The sequence below is a fragment of the Carlito syrichta genome, unplaced genomic scaffold (genome assembly GCF_000164805.1).
Source record: "Carlito syrichta isolate Samal-C Ts95f unplaced genomic scaffold, Tarsius_syrichta-2.0.1 Scaffold302985, whole genome shotgun sequence".
Lineage (NCBI taxonomy): Eukaryota > Metazoa > Chordata > Mammalia > Primates > Tarsiidae > Carlito > Carlito syrichta.
In genome coordinates this window covers 520,234-546,317 of record NW_007247081.1, presented here as the reverse complement: position 1 = coordinate 546,317, position 26,084 = coordinate 520,234, and the positions used below count along the sequence as shown (strand labels likewise).

General features: G+C 35.0%; 1 protein-coding gene across 2 annotated transcripts in view; it reads left to right on the top strand.

The window, feature by feature from the left end:
- Nucleotides 1-26,084, top strand: part of CHL1 (cell adhesion molecule L1 like) — a 197,984-nt gene that overhangs the window by 39,496 nt on the left and 132,404 nt on the right. For both annotated transcript variants that reach the window (XM_021711985.1, XM_021711984.1), the window contains exon 2: nucleotides 2,101-2,180. The gene's annotated coding sequence lies outside the window, so the exon portion shown is untranslated. The remainder of the gene's footprint in view (nucleotides 1-2,100; nucleotides 2,181-26,084) is intronic.

Here is a 26,084-nt window from a genome sequence, read left to right as displayed (position 1 = left end):
AAAATTAGATGAATACAACAATCTTACATGTATGTTTTAATATTACTTGTTGCATTCTAAAGGGTTATCTGTATGCCCCTTTTTAGAGATCACACACCTTCAACATGAAGGAATGAAAGAAAACTTAACACAAAGATAATTATTCATTTATACCAACCACTAAACACACATACACACACACACACACACACACACACACACACACACACACACACACACAGATTAGATTAGTAACAAAGAACTTAATACATGATTAATGTGAGTGCCTTCTCACCCAAAGTTAAATGAGGTAAATGAGAGCTCAGCAGGCATAGGCTGTTGCTGTGAGCATACAAATAAGTCTGATCATAGCTACAGTCTCCATGCCTAATGCCAAACAACTGCTTGAAAATCTTAAGTGAGATTGTGGTCCATAATTCAGCACAGGCACTGATCTCTGTTGTCATGGGTATCCTTGACAGGGTAAGAAGTTAGGACTCTTTGGGCAGAGTCACCTGAGGTAGCTGCATGATATGATGATTTTGAAGAGATGTCTTCAAGTAATTTAATATTAGAACAATAAAAATAGCACCCTGGCTATAGAACATGCTTAATTTATGCAATTCTTTATCACTAGGATAAATAACATTCATTTATCTTTAGCCGCAGCAAATGAAATCAGATCAGCAAATCTCATTTGAATGTGTGCATTTTTTTCTACCTGAAACTGTTGTAATACAAATAAAATGCTGAACACAGCACAGTGTGAGTCAGTTTTTGTATTCCTCTATTTAAGTAAGAAGTCAGTGCAGAAGTTAGTGAACACAACTATACTCAAGCAACGTGTAACATGGACTTACTCTTTAGGAGTTATTTAAGCGCTATTTTGTCCATTGTTAGTCATCAAAAAACCATCCTGTTTGCTGTAATCATGCACAAAATAATGATGTAAGAAGTAGACCTGATGGGGTTGAAATGAGGTTACTAAATAAAAGTATTAAGGGCACAGTCCATGCAGTGTGTCACTTGGTCAATTGGAGAGCAGTGAAAATTTTTCTTATACTTGCCAGGGTGGAATTTTTATTTTCAATGTATCAGTATGAGGTTCTCTCCGGAGGCATCACAATCTGTTTATAACTTCTTGGCAACAGCTTTGGGAATAAGGCCAAAGAGTTTGTCAAATAATGTACAGAATGGAAATGAGTATTTTGAATTTTGTAGCCATCCTCCCTTTTCTTAGAACTAAAGATATTGTAATTTTTAAATCTCTTGAACTAGTAATTTCTACCAGAATGAGTTAGATTTATGACATGGAATTTAGCTCTTCTGAATGTCATAAATTATGAAAACTGGTATGCAAAATTTTTTTGACTTATTTTGATTATCTTGATACCTAGCGGGAAATCTTAGCTTTTCAAAGTTGTGTTCATGGGATGGCATTCTAAAACAAACTTATAGGCAATTTTAGCGATTGGGAGCCAATCCTTGAGTCATCTGGGAATTAACAATGAAAGGATTGTGTTTATTGGTTGAGCCACTTCCTTCATTTTATATGTTAATGTTTTAAGAGATAGGAGGCTAGACATGGCACACCTGGGCGAGAGGTGGCCTCTTGAATTGAAAGCTTATTTTTACTCTGTAGTTCTTAGAGGTCTGATCTTTGAGCACTTTCTGACAGAGCTCTCCTCATTTTGGTCCATATTGTTTTATTTTGACAGATTGGTCACAGCATCAGACAAAAGCAAGTGGTTATTGTGCAGAACAGTCCACGGAGAACTGCCATTTAGAAATACTTACACATTGTGATCTGTTGCAAAGTACTTGAATTCGTGAGAGATGACATGTCAAAAATTCTTTCAACGAGAAGTGTAATTATGTGACTGTTTTCTGCATGTCTGCCTTCTTTGCTTTTGTTATTCCTAGATAGAAATTCACAGGCTCTCTTTTTTTAGCAACAGAGCAATTCTATTGTTTAGGAATTTGACTGGAAATTTCGGGGAGTTCTGGGGAGAAAAAAAATAAGTCAATGTTTTTTTAACAGAGAAAAGGTAAAAATTAATTTAAAAGTGACTCTTTAGGCAGACATTATTTCATAATTACAACTTTAAAATCTATCCCTAGGTGCTGTAAACTGCAAACAATGATTCTGTCTTAATATTGCAAACATACCATAGTGGAACTAAGGGGAACTTAATTTACCGGTAAGAATATTTTCCTTAATCCGTTTTGTGTGCATTTTTTATTGTATTTAATTATTAGAGTACATAGTATAGGAGTATAGCCAGAGGGAATAACACAGGATAAGGAGAACTTTTATAGTTACTATGGGCTTACTTAGTGTAGATATGGACCAGAGATACAATGTAGTGAGATTTTGGTTTAATTGTTTGGTTTTTTGAGTTCCATTAATGCTGGCCTATTTTTGCAAGTGCAAAACCCTTATATTAACGTTATTTTTCTTGTTGGATGAACTTTTGGAATATTTGAAAATGGCATCTTTATAATATTTATCTAAATATCATTTTTAATGAGAAAATTAGTTTCACTACTAAGATATGAGAAAGTTGGCTTTGTAGAAGGCTTGAAGTTTTTTTTTTTTTTTTTTTAGAAAATCTGTGTTTTCAGGGGCCAAACAGAGCTCACTCTTTATGGTCTGAAGGGCTTTCAGCTTTAGTCAGTGTTCCTTACATTTGCATCCTTGTGAAATCTAAACTGAGTGATCCACTGGTGTTTTTTAAAATTCTTTGTACAATACCAGGCAGAATTATAACTAATTTCAAAGAGTTTGGAACAGTGAGAAAAGTCTACATTAGGGAGGACCATGCACACAGTGATGTGACTCTGGGGAAGCTATTTTGCCTTTTGACCCTCATTTCCTAACTCATAAAATTGAAATAATAGTTGTAATTACCTATAGGTACTAGTTAAATTAATTATGTTTATAATGCTTATTAGCCCTGTGTTTGGTCCATAGCATTGTGTTTGGTTCAGTAAATGTCAATAATTAGTATCATTACTTGTTTTTAAAGACAAAGTGACTGGAGGGATAAACAAGGTTTTTTTCTTAACAATATGAATAAAAAAGTGATTTTCTTTTGTTAGCAATAGAATTTATACTTCTGAAGAATTAAGGTATAATTTGGTGCATGCAGAATTTTTCTGTATATTGGTTGCAAATGGGATCTTAATAAATGTAAATTAATGACAACAAAAAGTGGAAAGAAATGGACCACCTTGGCTTTGTGAGTCATTGTTAGCATACCTGGTTCCTGATAACCCCCAGGGGCCTTCTAGACAAATGGGGGACTATTTAAAAAATATGTCTACAAGGAAATTGTGTGTGTGTGTGTGTGTGTGTGTGTGTGTGTGCACGCGCACATTGAATAACATTTATCCTCTTTGTTTCGTTCATTGAAGTGGTTTTGCCCTCCATGATAGTATTTAGATTCTCTCTTCTGAACTTGCTCTAAAAGAGGTATTCATATAGGTTTTTTGTAACCACAGTTAATCTACAGGTCTCTCGGAAGATTAAAAACTATTTGAGATTTATTCTAATTTCCTTAGGAAAAACATTTCTTGAAATCTGACTAATCAGATCCTTTGATGATGATTTTGAGAGGTACATATATTTCATTAAAACACTTTCATGATTTCACTCTAAATGAATTTCTAGTTCATGAGAAACCTAGGTAAATCTTCTGAGAAAGCAAGGGGTGAAATATAATGCTCAGGGTATTACGTTTTAAAAAAAGATATTACTATGCTACTATGGAGAATCTTAATTTCAGCTGTGTCATGATGATGTATTAATAATTATGTCTGTTGACATCATGAAAATAAATGGCAACCTACAAAACACCTTGCTCACTCATAAACATGCATCCTTTCCTTTATTTTATTGAATTATGTTTATTTCTTGTGTTATTCTGATGGTTGATCAAATCATTATTTAAGTCTACAAAATAAGTTTGTGTACTGTCTGTTGTTATTGTGGTGTTTACAAAATCAGTCATGCAGCTTCCAGGAAAGATTTATGGAATTACCGTTTTAGTACACTCATACTCACCTACCTACCCAAAGACACACACACACACACACACACACACACACACACACACACACACACACACATTTTAATTTTCTTTTGAGAATCTGTTGTTTTTCCCCTCGCTATACAATCTCTCAAGAATTTCAAGAAGGGAATAAAATAATCCTCAAGGCTTTGATTAGACTATAACTTATGAATAATGATTTTGATCTTATATTTTTCAATATCCAAATTTTTCTGAAATTATTCAGACCACAGTCTGTAGTTGAAGTATTAATAATTTTATGAGGTTGATTTTGTTCCTATCAGATGAATATAATTTATATATCTCAATTATTGCCATGCTTATGTATAATTTATCCAAAGATGATGTTATCCACACATCTTAAGAGAAGGCCTAAGTAGCTGAGTGATAGAGGCTACACTAATGTAGCAGAAGAACATGATAAAACATGTGCTGTGTGAGTCACCTTGGGTCACGTGCCAAGACTGTTTGATGCTGCCTATCTCTACGCACTGCTTTTCCTACTGATTTATGGATCTGAATGGGTTCTTTTATATCAAAAACTAAGCTACATGTCCTTAGAGTAGGTAAGAGAGAATAGTGTTTTCATTTAAGTCATAGTAAAGTGCTATCACAGAAGAGGAAATTGTAGCTGCCTTCCCTTGATGGTTTGTGGAGTTTTATAAGGGTATTAGTTATTTCCCAATGACACCAAACCTTCTTCAGGGACCATTCACATGCTTAGCTATACCAGGGATTGGCTCTAATACTCTGGGGCTCTAATACTCTGATATGATGAAACATCTCTCCTTGAATGTTCTCAGTTCAATGACCTGTACATGCTGCACTAATGCAACTTACTTGACTAATCCTGCCTCTGTCTCTTTCTAGCTCTGTTTACATATCTTATGCTTAGTTTCAATTAATTCTTTGCACATTTGTCTCATAGACACATCTTGAAGGGGAGGGTCTAGGTCAAATGTATATTTACATCATTACCACTGAGCATAGAACCTAGGACACACTAGAAGCTTTGTAATGTGAGGGTTTGGGAGAAGAAGAAAGAAAAGGGAAGGAGGGAAAGACTCTCCTGATAGATCACTTATTGGACACCTTCTGTGCTGAGAAGTTCCTGGATTGCTTCTCTGGATCCTATAATCTTCTTGGCAATCTTGCTAGAAGTTTCTAGTTACACTTAAAAGTGGTTACTGATGAGATTTAATGTTTCCTGAACTATTAGCTCTTTGAAATTCCCACCTGGCCAAGTGGGTCCTGGTCTCGTCATTGACATTGACCTGTGACTAATTCAAGACCACTAGGAGATAAAGGTGTGAGGTACTATTAAATGTGTATTATGAAAAATGAAAATCTCTCCACAAGAAGTGCCAAGTGAAACTGATGTCCACAGAACGAAGTTTTCCTCTGTTGAATAATTAAGTGAATTTTTTTTTTGCATTTTGAGATGGGCATTCAAAGGTGATACAATATTCCATGCTTCCAGTTTTATGAAATTTCATGCTTCAATATGATGAGGCTAAACTGTCTACTTTTTCATTTTCTTTACCATGGTATGAGTGTATCAGAATCAGCTCTTTGCCCTTGTCCCAAAATTATTCATTCCTATCCATATTTGATATCTGTGCCTTTTCATTATTTATGGACTGTTATATTCATTTATTGTTGTTTACCCACACTGGCAACTTTTAGAAGCCTCACATTTCTTCCTTAGCCAAGCACCCCATTCTCTTCATCCTTCTCTTGCCTGTTCTTCGGATTACTTCCAATCTGAATACATACTTTTGGTATTGAGGTGCCAAAAATACATTTTTTTTCAACTGGAGTCTTATTGAAGTTGCTTTTACTCAAATCACGTACATAAATAAATGTGATTTCCGAGGCATGGAAGTTCAGTGAGGGCTCTTATGGGAAACTAAGCTATATAAATATGTTATTAAATGCTACAGGTAGATTTTAAGTTAATAGGGAAATGGCATCTCAAAATTGAAAGACTATAAAATGAGCACTGTGTGAAAATTACACTTTTAAGCATCGGTCTATGAACATTTTGTTGTTACTGTCAGTGTACGGGTTCTTCTTAATAGCTTTATTAAGGTGTAATTGATATACAAAGGACTGCATGTATTTAACATGTGCAATTTGATTAATTTGTACATATGCAAACACTCGTGAGATCATTTCCACAATTAAGGCAATAAAGGTGTCCTCAGTTTTCATAGCCATTTTCTTCTTTTGTTTGTTTATGTATTCTTTGCAAATTCAGATGGCAGAATCCTTCCATCAAAAAGAAAACAGTTGCTCAGTTGCAACTGCATCACAGAGAAAAGATGGACTGTAATGACTATTAAGTTATTAAAGACAAAGAGACACTGAAATCCAGCAAATCATGGGTGACCTCTTTAATAAGTGGATACTTTTGATCTTATATTGATATCTAAAAAGATTGTTCAAGTAGCAACTTGACAGACTGTACTTACCAAATGTCTATGAAAATATGCAGCACAACCAAACAAATGACTTAGAGCAAAATTCAGTAAAAGGAGAACATTGTGTTTCGTCAAGAAAATGTTATTTTTCCCTAAGACAATCTATGTTGGGGAAAAATACCATGTAAAACATTGACACAAATCATAGACCTCTCCTCAAAACAGCAGATTTTATTTGCACACACGTGTAGACATCTGAGGCCTTGGAAAGGAAGCAAACCAGTGAAATACATCACTACTATCACCAACTGAACTGAAGAGGGCAACAAGAGCAGACACATTTCAGAGCCTAGTGATGAAGCAGGGAATTAAAAAGTAAATCAAAGCCTCTGATCAAAGGCTAATTTAGCCTGTCATAAATGATTCTGCAGTAGAAAGAAGTCTTATATACGAAGATCAAAGATTAGAGCCTTCACATTTGCCACAACACTCCCACCCTACAGGAGGGGAAAAAAAAGCAGAACGAATAGGAGAATAAAAAGAAGAAATAATTCAAAGCTCTCTAAGAATCCATGCAATATAATCTCCCTTATTAAAGACAGTAAGCACTACTAGAAAAATGAAAATGAATTTATTATAGAATGTTTGAGTTGTACCTTTAAAATGTGAGAAACTGGCACTGTTGGCTTAAGTATCTTTTTTGCAAACAGACATTATTAGGCAGTGCTTTTTGCTGGAGTTCTTTCCCTTTATTTGTAGCCCTGATAATGCAAATGTTAAGATTCTCTTCACAGCTGCAAACAGCAGGTAAAAAAAAATTGTATATTTGAGAGACTATTGAATTTAAGTGGAACCAGACATTGCAGTTCATGCTAACAGACTTACTAATTGTTAACTTCTTGTTAAACAGTTATATCAAGCTCTAGGTAATTTTTGTTGTTTCAGTAACTATGGATGACTACTGTGTACTGGAGAAAAAAATAGTTTACTCTCTTAGTTTCTGTACCTGGGGCTTGTGAATTAAACTAACAAAAGATAGATTATCAGGAGAAAAGGCATGCAAATTTTATTTGATGTTAATAATTCAATTTCATAGTAAAAAAAGATGTCATAGTAAAAAAGTGAAAACTCCAAAAAGTAGTTAAACCCAGGGGCTTTTATACCATTTTAACAAAGGATGATAAATTATGTAGAAGTGACAAGACAAAGAAAAAGAAGTTAAAGCTTCTGGGGGCAGTTAACTGTGGGAAGATAAATACATAAGAAAAACTAGTGGAAAACAAGAGTTATTTTAGTGACATTTGCGCATACCCATCTCAATGCTGACTTCTATTTCCAGTGATAGTGGTTATTCTTCTCCTAGTACAGGACAGGGAAGGGGAGACTCTCACAGAGAAAAAAAAGTATGTTCTGCTTTTAGGAAGATAAGGAAAGGGCAAATAACTCTTTCTGCGTTTACTGCTTCTTAACTGCCCTCAGTTCAAAGTAATTCTTATGCAAAAGTAGCATGTTTTGGGGTATCACATTCTTATCTTTTTAAGTTACTATACATTATATTCTTCTGTTGTCATGCTTTGTATATTTTATGACATTTTAAACCTGTGCCATGTGTAAAATAACAGTGAAAGTAAGATTAATCTTATTAAGATATATCTTTCCAGTTGTCTAATTATAGGGTGCTTTATTAGTTTGTAAAAATTTAGCATTTTCAACAACATTCTTTCATTTATCCAACAATTATTTTTCTGTGATTGTTAAAAGCCACTGGGCTGAGGATACAGGAACAAAAATAGACACAATTCTTATCCTCAGGAAGCTTATCATCCATAAGGGCAGACACATATAATACAAATTGTCAAGCAAACAAATATAAGATTGCTTCTCCGATAAGGACTAGGAGGAAGAGTTAAATGAGGATTTGCCCTATGGTGGTCAGAGAAGGCCCTGAGGAACTAATGCCTGAAAAGATTTAAGAATTAAACTAGACCAGAAGATAGTGTAAGAAGGAACTTTATTAGCATGTTTTCATTTTTCTTTAAGTTGATGTGGAACCTATTTTGGGAGAGGGATGGAAAAATCAGTCCAGCTATTGGCAAAGGACAGTGCTGTAGATTTTTTGTGTGTGTGTGTGTTGGAGTCTCACTCTGTCACCCAGACTGGAGTGCAGTGGCCGCTCCCGGCCACCGCAGCCTCGACCTGCTGGGCTCCAGCGATCCTTCCGCCTCAGCCTTCCAAGTAGCTGGAACTACAGGCGCGCGCTACCACGCCTGGCTCGTTTTTGACTTATTGTAGAGATGAGGTCTCGCCAAGTTGCCCAGGCGGATCTCGAACCTATGGGCTCAGGCAATTCACTCACCTCAGCCTCCGAAAGCGCTGGGATTACAGGCTGAGCCACCGAGCCCGGCTTTTGGGCTGTAGATTTTACTAAGTGCTGTAGAATTTTCTAAGAGAATGGATTTAGTTCCAGAAAAATCTAAGTTTCAGCTTTAATTTGGCATCTTCTCAGTTGACAATTTTGGACAAATGAGTCAACCTCCCTGAACCTGAAGCTGCTGATCTGCAAAATGGGGGCTGTAATCCTTATCTTGGAGAATTGTCTAAATAAATGTTTGCTATATTTAACATCATCATAGCACTAATTTGCAGTTGATTTTAGGCCCATCATTTCATCTCTTTGAGTTTCAACTTCATACATCTATAAAATGGAGGATGTTGGATCGATTTCTTCCTGTCCTAATTTTCAAAGCAACGATAAAGCTGGACATTTCATTCCAGATATCATAGGAACCCTATAACCTGGAATGTTAGAAAAAGTATCGTTTTTGGAAAATATACTTCAAGAAAGAAGCATAATTCTACCTTTTGGCAACTTTACTTACATTTCTTTAATCCACATTTTAGAAGTTTCTGTTATCTTAGATTAAATTTTATAGCACATATTTCTTCTACTAAAAAGCCTTTAAAGTGTTTCAGTGGAACATTTAATTTCTCATTATGGTTGGTTTCTCAAATCATTCTTTTTGTAATTGTCACATTTTTACAGTCCTGTTTAAAATGAATTTAGTTTTTCAACTAAAAATATCATGCTGAGTTGGAAATTGAAATCCAAGGACTGTAAAACCAAAGATAATAAACCAGCAGTCAGGCCAGAGTTTCTAAGCACCACAATCTTATAGACCACCAGAAAACTGTGTTGCTTTATTCATATAAAATATAAAGTAATATTTTGGGGATTCTTGTGTCAAAATTTAAGTTTTATTATATTTCTAAATCTAAAAAGGAAAAACTTTGTAAAAACCTTGTTACTTATTTAAATACATAAATATTTAGTTTGATAGGAGCCTTTTCTTGGCTCTGGTTATATTTCATTCAAATTGTTATTGTTCGAGCTTTGCAAAGTTTGCTTTTGATTATATTTATGTTAAACATTTAATTTTTTTGTAGTTCTACAAATTTCAGAAAGTATATATACACACACACGCACACACATGCGTGTGTACGTGTGTGTGTGTGTGTGTGTGTATTTGGTATTTTAGAATCTCATTGTCATGTTTTGCATGATAAATCCTCCTAGGTGCTTTCATATTTATCTTTATTTTTACCCTTAAGGAATATGTACTAAATATACTAAGTAGAGAGCCCAAGTGCTTGTTTCTAAATTAAATTTAGAATAGGGGCATTGACTTAAGTTCAACTATATAGATATTGAGTGATAATTAGATATCATATCTCCTGACTTCAAGATATATTTCACATTGCCTTACTGATTTTACAAGGTAAGATAGAATCTATCCAACTGAATGAAAGTGTACAAACTCCTGACATAAATTATATCTGATTAAATGGGTCAATCGTTGAATTGCCCTCAATGACAATAGCATTAAATGGTATTAAGGTATTTCATCTTCATCTTCCATTTTTTGTAATATTTTCCATTTTGTCAGTCTATGTGTAAATATGCTTTTCATTTGTGAATGATCAATTATCATGTCTTCATATTGAGTGGAAGTCTGATTAGCATGGGTTAATTAAGGTAATGAAATAATTATAGTTACTATAACTATGTAGAAATCAACATTAGTATGGCCTAATTATCTAGAGGTTATGAGCATGTGCTTTGCAGATGTGATTTAAGTGGGCTTGCGTTTGACCATCAGTGCATACTAATAGTGTGTGCTTTTACAAGTTAGCTACTCTCTTTGAGCCTTATTTTTCTCATTAGTAAAAAGGAGATAATAATAGTGTTTACAGAGTTTATTTTTAATAGTTACATTTATATAGCTATATCATATTTTATACAGAGTAAAAGCTCAATATTACTATTTACAGTTCTTTTATTGCCAATGGGAGTGTACATATCTCATTACAAGCCAATCATGTTCCCTTAGCCCCATGGTTTTAGTACATGAGACAGGTAATGCAATTGGTTGTTTAGGGTCTTTCCCTGGGGATTTATTGAACTAAAGCTGGAGTAACAGAGCTGGTCTCAGACAATGATACCAACACATAAGCAAGAAAGAAATAAGAGTAAGCGAGATAGTTTCAATAGTGTTTGGATTTCTGGATCCATGAGTTCCTGATGCTGGTTTCCTCTCTGCCTTTTCTATAGTTTTTGTTTGTGAGACAATAAAGTCCCCTCACATAACTTAATTTGAGTTTCTGTGACTCACAAGTAGATTCCAATAATATAACATCTTAAGAAATGCATTTCTTTGTTCATCAATACTGATTTTTCCCAACTCTATTATATAACTCGTTTATATGTTTATTTTCTTTCTCCTTATTCCTATAATGTAAACTCCATTTGGACATGAACTTGCAACACTCTTTTATTACTAGGTACTCAGTAAATATTGGGTGAATAAATAGATGAAAAACAAAGGAAGGAATAATCTTTTTTTCCAAATGTTCCCTAATAGACATTGCGTCTGCAGTCTTTCCTGATAGAGCTGGAGACACAATTTTAACATTTATTGAGAAATTACACCGAGCCAGTCATCAGGTTAAATATTGCACACCTTTTGAAGCCAATGGTATTATTTCCATTTTACAAATGTGAAAATGGAAGGGCAATGAGATAAAGTCAAGTATCTGCGCAGATCCACCTTTGAGTCCCAACGCCTTGCTCAGTTGCTGGGATGCTGCCAGTAGTCAGCCTTTCAGGGCTTGCCTCAGCTAAGAGTATGTTTTTTTCATTGTTCAATGTCATGTTCCCTTTCCAGGGTAGCCCTCATCTACTGCCTGATGTGGAGGTATAAAGTCTCAGCACCTTCAACCCTGCTCAGGACAACTCAAAGGATCATTCCTGCTTCAGAACTCCCTGCAGAGTAGGCTGAGACCTGTCTTTGCACTGCATCTCAGCTCAGCTTCTCCCTTTGTCCAGTTCTGTTTTCTTCCTACTTATTCTCCATAGACTGATTTCAGATCCCTCTATAATAAACCAGAGTCAGCTTCCCAAGAAAACCAACTTGCTATGATATTTCAAAGATCCCTGTCCCAGGTCATGACAAGGCATAAGGAGGTAAACCAGGTTGAGACTCAGCTGAGCTGTGGATTTTCCATGGTTTCTGACACACATTCTCTACTTAGTTAGTCCATAAAGATTTTTCCACCTGGGTAGCATTAATGGATAAGACTTCATGTCACCTCTAATATGGGGACATTAGCTTTGATTAGTTCAGTATTTCCCAGATTATGGAATGAATAACAGTAATTCAATATAAAATGATAGGTTATCTAAAATTAAATGGGATTAAATAATAGAACTAAGTAAACATTTTTTTCTTTTGCAATTTTATCTTCCTTAATTCTTTGAGTATTTCAGGTGGAGTCAAAGGCTGGCTTGATGCTACCATTTTATAAATTTTAACACCTGCCACTATCTCTTTTACATAAGGAGAGAACAGAATTCAAAATCAGATTTAACTGGATGCAACATTTATTTAGAATTTAATTGCTTTAGTTTGTGTACATATTTTTATATAAAAATGTATTGATTTTCCATTTTTAGTAGTAAGAGAACATATTAAGATTTTTAAATTTAAATAGAAAAGTAAGTCAATTAAAAATAAGTGCAACCAATGCAAAGGTATGAAAAAATCATCAATGTGTCATTTGACTTTGGTTGAGAAACACTGAATTTGTTTGTTTTATTAACTTAATGCCTCACTTTGAAGGAGAAGACAGAAGCTGGGGATATCAGCTCGCATGATTCTGAAAGAGGCAGTATAGTGTGCTCCGTGGATTGGATGTGTTTACACATCTGCGGAGCCCTTTGGGAGATGATATTGGAGGCTAGAAGAGGACAGCCTCAGAAGGAGGGAGCAAACCTTGAAAGCATCTCTAAGGTCCTTCTAATGGCCAGCTGCATGGACTTAAAATTTAACTTCCTTCCTCATGGCTGGCTGTCCAGTCAGCATCAACTTGACTTCTGGTTTGAGAGGCCTCTGAGAGCAAGAATGAGTATTGTTTCATGGAGAAAAACAATCATACTATTATGAATCATAGAATTATGAATCATGTATCTTAGGTTCTCTTAGGCAGCAATCTCAGTGGGTCCTTCAATTCAGCCAGTCTTTTGGGTCTTGAATGCCTTTGCATTGTCATCCCAACCTGCAGCTATTAACATCTACTTCCACACTTTTCATATGGTATCTCCTTCTTGAGATTTTCAATTCCACTCCATGGTTGCAGAACTCCAAGCCCAGTGTTATGTTTGTATGAACCTCAAATCTCTCTTTTAGGAATTTTCACTTGTTTTCCCCAGTTCTGCCCTGTGAGACCATAAAAAACACAATTTAAACTTTTTTTTTATGACCTTATTTGAAGAAAGATTCATGTATCACCTGAGCCATCTCAGGAGAGCTATTTCTTCTCCAGGAAAACATCCCCAGCTTCTTCAACTTTTCCTTCCATGAGATAGTGTCAGTCCCTTCTTCCATCTTAGAAGCTCACCTCTGAAATAGCTCATCTTGTTTGAATCAAATTTAAATAGAAGCATCTATACCTGGATACAATTTCCCAGGTGTTGCTTGAGTGGAACAAAGAAAAGTGAGACAATCACATCTCTTTTTCTAGATATCATATTCTTTATCTGTATCCTAAGATTATTAACTTGTTGGCAATCTCATCACATTGTCATTAAATCATTTTTAAAAGTACTATGATTATCACTTACCTTTTTTATTTTAAACTTATGCCAGCATCTTTTCAATAAAAATATGTGTATCTGTTTTGCATGTATTGGAGTGGGGGTGGGGCATGAAATAGGAATTGCAGAGATATGAGTAAACTGTTAAGTACAACGAGAAACCAGAAATTTGAAATTATATTAACTGTCTGACCCCAAGTTCAAATGGAGAAGCTAGGCATTGGTTTTATTTTTCCTTAGCTTGTTTAGAATGAGTATTTCTCCAAAGTTTGGTCCTTGAGCTACTTATCAGCACCATCTTATCAGAGAGGCCTTTCCTGAATATCACATAACCTGCTATCTCATCCACCATTGCTTGCCATCTGCCTTACCATGTCTTATTTTTATTCATAGCTTTTATTACTACCAGGCATTTTATATCTTTTATTTATGTATTAAAAGGTTTCATGAGGCCAGGTGCTTTTTTTTAACCACTGTACCCACAATACCTAGCACACAGCATTATATTTGTCACAATGAGTTTGTTAAATGAATAAATAAGTAAAAGACTGACTTGAAATATAATTGCATAGGCAGATTCCAGGGTCCCATACTGGACTTACTGAATTAGAATCTCAGATAGTAGGGTCCATTTAACTCACTTTTCCAGTGTTTTGTCTGTATTCTGAAATCTTAGCATGACTAATTTATATACATGTACACAATACTGAATTCACCAAACACTAAAATAAAGTGAAAAGAGTAAATTTTTGAAATATCAACGAATGACCATCCTTCTTTAAATCTCTAAGAGAAGACATAGTCTGTATCAAGGCACTGGAATATAATTATGTCCACCATATATTTTAAGTCAATTGCATATCACTGGTCAATTAGAAACCACAGTCTCCCTAAACATAGCATTTGTTGTCATGTAGGTGTGTAATTTAAAGAGAAAGAACTTATTGAAATACTGTTTTGACTATGAGGATGCCATTGCCTGAGAACATTCTCCCAAGTTCTAAATCACATTCCTGCGTTAGTATGGCAGCAGATTTCTACATGCATGGGTATTTGTGGACTACCATATCTTGTCAAACAAGACCTAAGCAGATAATTTTTAAAAGTTATCTAATTGACACAGTTGGAATGTAGTTTCCGAAACTTCATTCTTCATAGACTATGATTTTAAAGAAAGGATAGATATCAGAAATTGACGTTAAATTTCCTAGTGTTTAAGACACGGAAGCGAACTCAGACCTTCAAAGAAGTTACCATGCAAGCTAAACAAAGCACACCTGTAAGTTTGGCCCCAGAGGGTCATTCAAAGTACTGCTCTCAGAAGTTAAAGTTGAAAAGCAAAAGTCTACTTAAAAGCTTTCCTTGGAAGAAGAAACTCTTATTTTCCTATAAGCATCATTACTAATAAAATAAGGGAGGAGAGCAATAAGAAACAAACAAGGTTAGGGAAGCCAAAATGGTTTTTAAATGAAATTATTTTTCTCAGACTTTTCTGCAAGGCTCCAGCAGCTCTGTAACCATCAGATTGTCAGAATATCAGCCTGGATTTTTTTTTTTTTGTGTGACAGTTTGAAAAGCCATTCTGTCTGCCCCATTTATTATCTATTAAATTAATTTTACTTAGACTTTTGCAGATGTAAATGAGAATCATCTGAATAATGAGCTATTATGTTAAGTCTCATAATGCTTTAGTTGCTAGCTCTGCTTTTCTGCTAGTCAAAAGGGGCACACCCCATGTTTTTACCTTTGATCATAGTATGAAAAGGCGATTGAATATTGCATAATACAAGGATAATCAAAGAAAGTCATATAAAAAGTACTCAATGCAGTTATTCCCTGATCTGTTTAACATGAAGTTTATTTATTTATTTATTATCTCCAAAGAAACTATTGGATCTTTTTTAAAAAAAGGAAGTGAGGGAGAAAGAGACAGAGAAAGAGGAGGGAAGAAGGAAGGAAAGAATGGAAGACCAGAGTAAAAGAGAGAGGGTGGGAGAGAAAGAAAGAAAAGGAGAAACCAGTTAAATTCAAAAAATGTATTTTTTTCCCACCATGAAGCATCATGAAATAAGGCCAGTTGATACTAAAATTAAAATTTGGACTAAGAGTAAGAAATAATATTTCATCTTTGAAGTTTATATTCACTACGTGTGTGACCTCAAAAAGTCACAAATTTATTGAGCTAAAATAAATTTATTAAGGTAAAATATGTGCATTAGAGCTATTAATAAATGCTTTAAAAACTGTATGGCCCTTTTCATTTTATTATGTCTTTCAAATTTAAAACACAAAGAATAGAGTAAGTGTTTAAAAAAATAAACCACATTGTTAACGATCAGCTCTAAAAGAGTTCAGTTAGTATGTATAGGAAGAAATACATTTTAAATTGAAAGATAATAGTTGTGAACTACAATTATTACTGGATTATAATTCAATCTTCAATATTTTAATATAAATTGAATAATATATATTCTTAGTAACTTCTTTAAGTCAATAATTTCATTTGAGAATTGAAGTCACTTAAATGTATTCACAGCCTGAATCTACATAGTACTTACAAGCTGAGGGGTGAGAGGGGTGAAGCATCAGGAGAGGTGTGAGACCACACTGAGTGGTGGGGACTGGTGCACTGGAGAAAACAAATATTCTAAAACAGGAAAGCTCTGCTCAGCTCCGGAAAAATTTTGTCATGTGCCAAAGCAACACTACTCTTCTTAATTTATGATTTTAAAGAAAAGACAGATATCAGAATTTGATGTTAAAATTCCTGGTGTTTAAGACATGGAAGCTAATTTAGGCTTTCAAAGAAGCCACCGTGCAAGCTAAACAAATCATACCTGTAAGTTTGGTTCCATAGGTTTTCTGGAGTTTTCTTCTTCCCATTCAACTCCCATTCAACTACCCTAATGAACTACTATTAGGTATCAATGCTTAATGACAGTTTTCTAATGACCTAGTTTAGATATTTAAAGCAAATCCTTCCCTGTAGCATTCAGAGTGACCCTGAAGCGTGAAGATCAGTCCAAATGCTGTGCAAAGCAAGGGAAATTTGTAGAGTAGATTTTTGGGGGAAGATTTATCTGCTAAACAAGTTCACTAAATTAGAGTTTAGATGTCCTATCCCCTAAGGTCCACAGCACATGGGGTAGCTTCATTGACTCCTATTCTGTCCACTCAAGTGCCCCGAGACTGCTGGTGATTTATCAAATGAACTCCTTGCCATTTGAAATAGCTAACTCAATCTCATCCCCAGGGTGGTATTGGTGCATTAAGAGGTTGCAGCTCTTGGAGTAATTAATGAGAAGACAAAAAAAAAAGAAAAGCCAGCGGGCATGCTGAACATTTCTCATTTCTACCATGATGGTTCTGAATTTTGCCAGCTATTTCTTTGTACATTTGTAACATGTTCCTTGCTTGTCATTTTGTTTTACTCTAGAAAAGAATAATGTTAGAAAAACATTAAATACTATTTGCTACTGAAAATGGTGACGGCACCTGATACATAAGACATCATAAAATGTCCTTCACTTCCACTTGCTTTTGTCACTGCTCCTAATTATTCATATGTCTACATATCTGCATCTATATCTATCTCTGATTTATTCACATAATTGATGTATCAACTCTCTCAAAGACATGAACTATATTACATTTTTGATTCATGCATGTATTCGCTTTTGTAGATCATACTTTTATATTTTTACAGTTCTTGAAAATCAGAGAACATTCACCATGTCTGCATTGGCTTAGTGGATGCTGAAATAATGATTTTAATGATCTCACGTATTTTTGTGCTCTTCTTAGCTATAAACAATTGTATAAGCTAAGCCTTTTGAATATATTCATGTGTTATGCTAAATGGTGGTATGCAAAGGGCTAGTGTTGATTTTAAAAGAATGACCTTTCCTTGTGTGATTTTTTCAGTGATCAGCTTTTCTAAGCTGGATAGTAGTGATAGACTGTACTATCACTGTCTTAGGATGGATTTGCAGAAATGCCCTGGAGTTCTGGTTCTACATTTCTTTCTCCCTTGGGTGCTTTGCTCTGACTCTGTCACTTAAACTTTACAGTAAGGACAACCAATTAGTAGTTAAATGAGTTGAATGAGTCTTTTTATGTACTATATTCAAATGACACTAAACTCCCTGCCACATGGATAGGACAAATTAATTATTTCTTTATGTACTTTTAAAACAAGCCTAGGCATTATGTGACATTCTTCACATAATGTCACATAAGGCATAAGGTAACCCTTGCCTTTATTGCTTTCTTACACACAGGAATTCACTTTAAAGATGAACTTGTAGATTTTCAGTTCTTCATATCAGTAGAAGTAAGAACTTAGTAATAAGATTGTGGTTTTTCTATTAAAGAGATAACAAAAAGGTAAAAGGAGTATTGAAAGCCATAGTCTTAAGGGACAACAATGAGAAAACTTGCCGAGTTATTTCTTTAAGAATTAGCTAAGGACTTTCAAAGTAACAAAATGCCCCTAGACTGTATATTTACACATGGTAAGGATATATATTGTGGACATACTGTGTTCCAAACACAAAGATTGTAGAAGTAAATTCTCACTTCCTGTCTTTGAGTTATTCCAAATTTGAGGATATTTGGGAGACCAGAGGTCAGTACTCATAATCTAACTCTTAGAATGAATGATGCCTGGTCTTTTAACAAAAGACATTCTGATTAATAAAATAGTCTTAGAGTTGTAGAAGAAATGTGTCATTCTGGACAACAAAGGCCTTCTGTCTCTTTTCACAATGGACTGTCTGCATAAAAGACCAGAGTGCTTAGTGAATTAGACATCTACAACACAGTGTAAACATTCCTTTCCAGTCATTGCTTCCTGGTCAGTTATCATGACTGATTTGAAAGGTCTTTATTTTGAACATTAGGAAAAAACTGCAAGAGTTCTCTGCAGTAGTAATTTTTGTAAATTTGTTAATAATGAATAACATATACCGTGTAATTAGCACATCATACCTGTCTAATATTTCTTATACTCCCATAACTACTACTGCTAATACAATAACCATTTGCTAAGCATATTGGCCATGAGCCAGGCACTGTGTTTATCTCTTATTTGCATAATATACATTATTTAATTAAGGGGGTGATTTGGCAAAATAACTAAGAGAGTGGGCTCTGGAGACACACTGCTAAGATTCATGTTCTTTTCCCATCACTTGCTAGCTGTGTGAACTTAGACAAATTGCTCGACATTTCTGTGTCTCAGTTACCTTACCTATAAAATGAAGAGCATGGAAAGACTTGCCTGATAGGATATTATGTGATTAAATCAGGCACCATTAGGTACCCCGAACACAAACTAGGTGTTCTATGAAAGTTTGCTATAATATTTTTATAATATCACTCTATTAATATTTACTATAATATTTGCATATCACTCAGTGATCACCATAACACAAAAATTTGTGTTTTCTTATTATTCTTGTTTTTCAGATGAGGAAGTGAGGTTCACACTATTTTTTTCAGTAAAACCAAAACAAAACAACAACAACTACTGAAATTCTGAGCTGAAATTCAAACTCTGATTGATCTGATCCTGAAGCTTCAAAGAGGAATGATATGTGAAGGGAAGAGAGTAGCCCTGTACCTGAAAGGTTTCTAGAATTCTATACCATGATGTATTATCCTCACAGCAACTCAAAATCTGGGTGTGTGAGAGGTGTGGGGACCGGAATGTCAGAATTTTAAAAGTATTCACAGTGAAGCAGGGGTTTAATGAGGTGGAATTTTAAGGAATTTTAAATTTGATGGTTTGTGTAAAGTGGAAGTAGAATGGAGAGTGACACAGTACATTAGAATAAATAGTCTAGTCTTCTGGGTTGGAAGAGATTTCTCTTCAGTATTCAAAGTTCTGAAACCTCTTGTACTCTGGTCAAAATAACAAACTGTATAAGAAAACAAACAAACAAACAAACAACAAAACATTCCATGCAAAGAAAAAGAAAAGGACTTGTGGGACTTTGAAGCAGGTGATAATTCTTGGTCTTTGCAACTTGTCCACTAGGGGCAGATGGTATTCTTAGGGACAACTCTCAGCAGATCTATAGAATGTGGTAAGGTGAGTAACCATAACCAACTTTGTTGTGCAATATCCTCAGTTAAGCAATTATGAGGGGAACGTTGAAAAATCTGGGATTTACTTATAAAAAATTGTGTATTTATCTTATGTTTTTAAATTCTGTCGTCTTCAAAGTGCTCTCTGTTTAATGCAATATACCCATCAAGATATTTTTCACTGCTCAAAACAGTTTTTGAACTCATCAATTTTGATACCTTTTAGTGCTTCTGCCGTTTTCTGTTTCACCTCTTCTGCATCAGCAAAATGTTTCCCTTTGTGGACTTTTTTCATCTAGAGAAACAAACAAAAAAGTTGCTTACGGTGAGATTAGTTAAATAAGGAGGGTGGAGGATGGGAGTCATGTCATTTTTAGTCAGAAACTCCTGAACACTCAGCGCAGTTGGGCAGGTGTGCTCCTAAATCACACATTATGAAATGGGTAAACACAATGAAACAATATCCCCCCAAAAAACCTTGCTGAAGCTTAACACGACTTCTCACAACAATGCTAGCTTGTACACTGATGCCAATAAGGCCTTAGAACACTTACCTTGTTGGGGAAGCCTGTACTAAAAGGGGCCCATACTCCCAAAGATAATTCTGTTTTGTGCGGGTAGGTTGTGTGGATAGGTTCCTCCTTGCATACTTAAGGAACGTTTCTTCTTTCATTCATGTACTTTGAAGCATTCGGTAGCTTAGTAAGAACATGATTTTAGAGCAGTGGCAGCAACAGAAGCAGCAGGTTCAGCTCAAGCCTCCATTCTTTTAGACCTACAGATATGACATCAGTGTGTGGCAAATGAAGATGCCTTTATCGAGGGAAGCTATACAGTTTCCACATGGGAGAGGTTTGATGGCAGCAATCTGACTAGAAGGGGGCTAGTAACTTACCTTGAAGCTATATCTGCACAGCCAGCATGCTTTTCTTACTTAGATTTAAGTTTCTTTGGAGTTGATAAACATTATGACATAGTTAATACCTTTTCCTGAGGACCTAGGGTGGCATCACAATTACTCTTTCTTTTCCGTAAAAACATGAAGCCCAAAATAGAGGCTTGCTTCATGGCAATACGTCTGATAATGATTATATGGTTTTCTTGCAGTAAAGGGTTAAATATAAGATAAAACTCAAGTTTCATTTTGAACAAACAAAGCAAGAGGAAAATGATGTGGTCCCAAGCAATGGCAGCACACTGTGAATTCTTAAATTTATCAGGGGTGAGGATGGGTGTTCTCCAAATCAGCAAGGCAGCACTTCCAAAGTTTAGTGTAGGACACTATAATATACAGCTATTCACAATACATATTGTAATAATATTACAACAATAGCTAATAAGAACTGAAGCTATTCCCTGTTTATCCTAGGATGCAGAAAATCATCTTATCTTCCCCTCACTTGAAATGCTAGGAATTGAGAAAGCTGGCTGGTCACAAATCACATGTCAGCACTTCTGTAACTTTTACCTGCAGAATTTGTCTCATTAGTTTTCATATATCTGAATCTGGTTTCTTGCATTCATCTGTTTTTTTCTAGTATGTATTTTATATTTCACAGCAGTAAGGACTCTGTGCTCTATTTACCTTGTGCTCTTTCATTGTACACCATGGGATTTAAATAAATGCATATTGAATACTTGAACAAATAAGTGATACCACTTTTGTGAAGGCAGGTTTACTTGGCAGCAAGATCTCTGTTCAAAATTATGCTAAGATGAAGATTCTCACCATCATTTCCCTGGGGACTTCTGGGAACAAAATTTAATGAGAATTTGTTTCCTTGTCCTGGTAGCAACTTCCTTTGCATATGATCCTAATTAATCACTATGAGGTGACTTAAGCCTGAGGGTGAGGGTGGGGGCTGGGATTTTTCATTTCCCTCTAAATTATGTTCATATTTTACTTCTTTGTATTGCATTCCTTTCCTTCAGAATTTTAGTATTAAGAAGTTTCTAGTAGTTGTTATCTTAAAATGTTGAGGATTTTTTGACTTGTTATTTTGTAAATCGAAAATTAAAACTAAAAACACAATCTGTAAAATTGTCTTTTTTGAGAACCTAAAATCACTTTATATATTATGTCTCATTATCTTTACCAATTTTAACATTAGCACCTAATTAAACCCTGTGTGTATCTCAAAGGAAAGGCCAGTTCTCACTGATTTTTTCCATTAAATTGTTGTATGAAGCAAACACAAAAACAAAACAAACAAAACAACAACAAAAGCACAAAAGATTATATAGTTTTGGGGTAACAGATATTCTCCCTAAGATTTAAGAGAGGTATTTTCTTAACAAAATAGATTTAAAATATGAACTTTTTTTTTTTTTGGAGTTGGAGTCTCACTCTGTTGTCCAGACTGGAGTATAGTGGCATGCTCACGGCCACCGCAGCCTTGACCTGCTGGTTTCAGGCGATTCTTCCGCCGCCTCAGCCTTCCAAGTAGCTGGAGCCACAAGTGCCTGCCACCATGCCCTGCTAATATTTTTGATTTATTGTAGAGACAAGGTCTCGCCAAGTTGCCCAGGCTGATCTCGAACTCTGGGACTCCGGCAATTCTCTTGCCTCCACCTTCCAAAATGCTTGGATTACAGGTGTGAGCCACCGCACCCGACAAAATGTAAATTATTTCTAAGAAGCAATATAATGCAAATTAATCAGCATTTTCTTGAAGAAGGAAATGTAGCAATTACTATAGAAATGCATTTGCCTTGATATTATCGTTTTTAGCTGTAAATTTGAGTTTGATTAACTCTTCTGTTGATAATCAATTCTAAAATTATATGTCTTTCCTATAAAACACATTACTTTGGTTTTATATCACAGCTGGTAGTTTATCCCATTCATATTTGTTGTCATTATCACATTTTCTGTTTATTCTTACTCCAAATGTGTTTCCTTGAACACATGTTCAACAGTTACAATTCTTTACATAAAATGGCAGATTTCTCAAGCTTTATATTACTTTGATTATCAAACTGTGACTGAAATGATTTGGAATAATAAAGTTTTTTGAAGTTATAACAATGACAGGAAAAATACATTAAGAAATGACCTGCTGCTTATCCTCTCAGTATATATTTTGAAAGATTTTTTTAATATCAGTTAATACAGGTTTCTTCTTCTCCTCAAGATAATTATGCATGCCATAAGTATATCCTGCAACATTCAGTAATAATGCACTTCAAGGAAGCCATAAATCTTGCAGTTTTACTAGCATATAGAAAGCAATTGTGAAATAAATTTTTGGAATTATTAAAATATGAGTTCAATTCCTGTGTCAATTATTAGTAGTTAGAAATAATTCACTCTACCCTTCTTTGAATATTCCAGAAAAAAGAGCTGATTCAGATGGCGGCCAAAATGTTTGCTTAATTTAAACTTCCCTCATAATAATGAATGTTGAAAGCATGTTGGGTGGGACTTTGCATTTTGTTGTTGCTGTTGTTACTCCCAAACTAATAACTAGAGTGTATAGCTGAATACAAAGATTGTCTAGTATATTAAAAGAGAAATAAAAAATTAAGGCTAGATTCTTTACTTGGGGCTTCCTAAGAGTTGAAAGAAGACACTCAAGTTTCCCAACCATCATCCTGGACTGCCCATCTTGTCCACAGAAAGTTTTAGAGGCAGAAAGGACAGTAGATCTTTGAAATGTTCTAACCTTGTACAGCACTTCTAATAAGAGGACATTTCTTCTATAGCACTTTTCTCTTCTCAAGGTTATGTGATGGAGTCCAACTTAGTAATCATTTGTACAGTTTGGTGCCCTGAAGGAGAGACTGGCATATGTTCCCTGATTGGTTAACTGAATCTGTAATGGATTTCTCCATCTATTTCTGTGCCAATGTTGAACAGATAGGAAAAAATTGGGAGAGATGATAGGGAGAGCCAGTGGAAGACCTGTGCCTTTGGACCCAGCAGGGGTACGTGAATGTTCCGTAGATAAAATAAGCCCAGTGTTAAGCAGCTGGGCTGAGTTTTCTTGTTGGTTCCTCGTCTAAGGGATTGATAACAAGGTACAGTGACCCCACCAACAAGGGGCTGTGGGATCTACAGTAGGGGAGAAAGCTGAGCTGCAGGTGAAAGTACCTGGGACCTGTGCAGGAGTTGACTCAGTAGAGGAGCCAGGCTAGAAGGGATTGTGATAATCCCAAGATGCTAGAGAGGAGGAAGAATCAAAGAGACAAGATTTTTTCTTCACCTCAGTTCCTTCCAGCCATAATTCTGGCCAGAAATGAGGGAAGGGGGGCATATTTTGAATCAGACTGAATTTTAGCAATAGAAAGTAACTTGAAGTTTATGGAAGAACAAGATGTCATAGAGGCACAGATCCTGGGTGTAGGCAGAAAGGAGAGGGCAGAAGAATGATTCTTGCCTTGTTTTTGAACTAAGCTGATTAGACTTCTAACTATTATTGTAGTTACTGTATAACAAATTGCCGAAAATTTAGTGACTTAAAACAGTTATTTATTTTGCTCACAATATTGTAGATTAAGAATGTAGACAGGGCAGTTCTTGCTAGGAGTTTTAAATGCAATTGCAATTAAGATGTTGGCTAAGCCTGTAGTTATCTGTAGGTTCACTGGGGCTGGGTGTTCAATATGGCTCCCTTACATGGCTGGGAGTTGATATTTGCCTTTAGCTGGGAGCTCAACTGGGCCTGTTGACCTGAGCGCCTGCACATGACCACCATCATGGCAGTCTCAGGATGGTTGACGTTCATGCATAACTGCTGGCTTTTTCAGAGCAAGTGTTTTAAGAGAACTAAGGGGAAGTGGAATTCAAGAAGGGGAGCATAGACCGTATCTCCTAGTGGACAGATGTCAAATAATTTACAGACAAATTTTATATCTACTACACTATGGAGAGCTGGACAACTTCCTCAGTTCAATCAGAATATTTTGGACCAAGTTATTTTGTCTAAGGACTGAAGCTTGGCAGGGGAAAAGTGAGTCAAGGAGAGTAAAAAGAAAATAAGTGATGCTTCCTACTACTATAAGATAATACTTGTGTAAACTTGGGTAAGTCATTTAACCTCACTGATTTCCAATTTTCTCTTACCAAAATGAAAGTAAAAATGCCTATTTTATTGTATTTTTGTGGATTTAAATGAGATAGACAGTATCTTATTACTTATTGTTAACAAATGATAGAGTTATTATTAAGGATAATTCAAAAGATTTATATTCCTAAACTCATGTGAAAAAATAATAATATAAAGCTTTCTACTGTTCTTATAGCTAATCAATGTACTCAAAGGGATGTCCTTATAAGATAAAATAAAGGACATTTGTGTATTGGAAGTTTTTCATTCATGAGGGTGGAAGAAAACTGCCAGAAATTTGCAATTTTGAGTGAACATTGGCATAAATAGAAAGCCAGGGATGCTGAGCTGAGAAGTCTGATGTTTTTATGCTAAGCTGTGAAAATGAGAAAATGTACGATAGGGTTATCTGACAAAGAGATTCAGAGAAGCCACAGAGAGAGGAAGGGAAAATCAAAGTGAGCATTGATGAATGTGTGCTAGATTATTGTGTTCATTTAATACACATGCTATATTGGAAGCACTCTTATGAAAAGTTGTCTTTCATGTTAAGTGGGAATCATGTATTTGTAACACTTCTTTTTGGTAGTCATATCTCTAGCTATTGAAAATTATATTGTGATAAAACACTGTTTCAATACTTGCTGACTATGAGATCGTATGGTAGACATTTTCTGCAACAGTAGGACTTAAGAGAATTAGGTAAATGAAATTCTTTTATTTCTTTTATTTATGAATACAGGGAATTTTTAAGTCAATTAATTAATTTAAAATTTGCATTGTTTTTGTGCTTTACCATAATATTGCTGCTGTTACTGGAAACACATTACATTTGTGTAAGTACATGTATCAATGACAAAAAGTATTGGGGCAAATATGCATTCTTTTAAAAGTCTCAGGGTTTATATTTGTTGCTGTAATATTTGTTTTATTTTTATCATTATCTTGTGATTTGTCATATTTGCATGGACTCTATTATCTTCTACCAGCTATTAAGTGCAGTGACAGACATATTTCCTATTCACAATTTTGTTTTTATTCCTATCATTATACTGTTCTTTATTGTTTTTGCATGAACTTTATGGTCTTTTTCCAAGTCTTGGATTCAGTAATAGATATATTCCTAATTCACAAAATTCAAGTCTTATTTCATTTCCCCATTCCTCTTTCTCTCTCAGAAGTATTCCAAGAATGCAAGCTCTGTTCTTTACAAGATAGTATGCTTTTGTTCTGTGAAAATAGAAAGATGAATTAGACTTATATTCTGCCCTCAGGTAGCTTAGATAGTAAGTTAGTGTATTATCCATGACATTTTCAATTG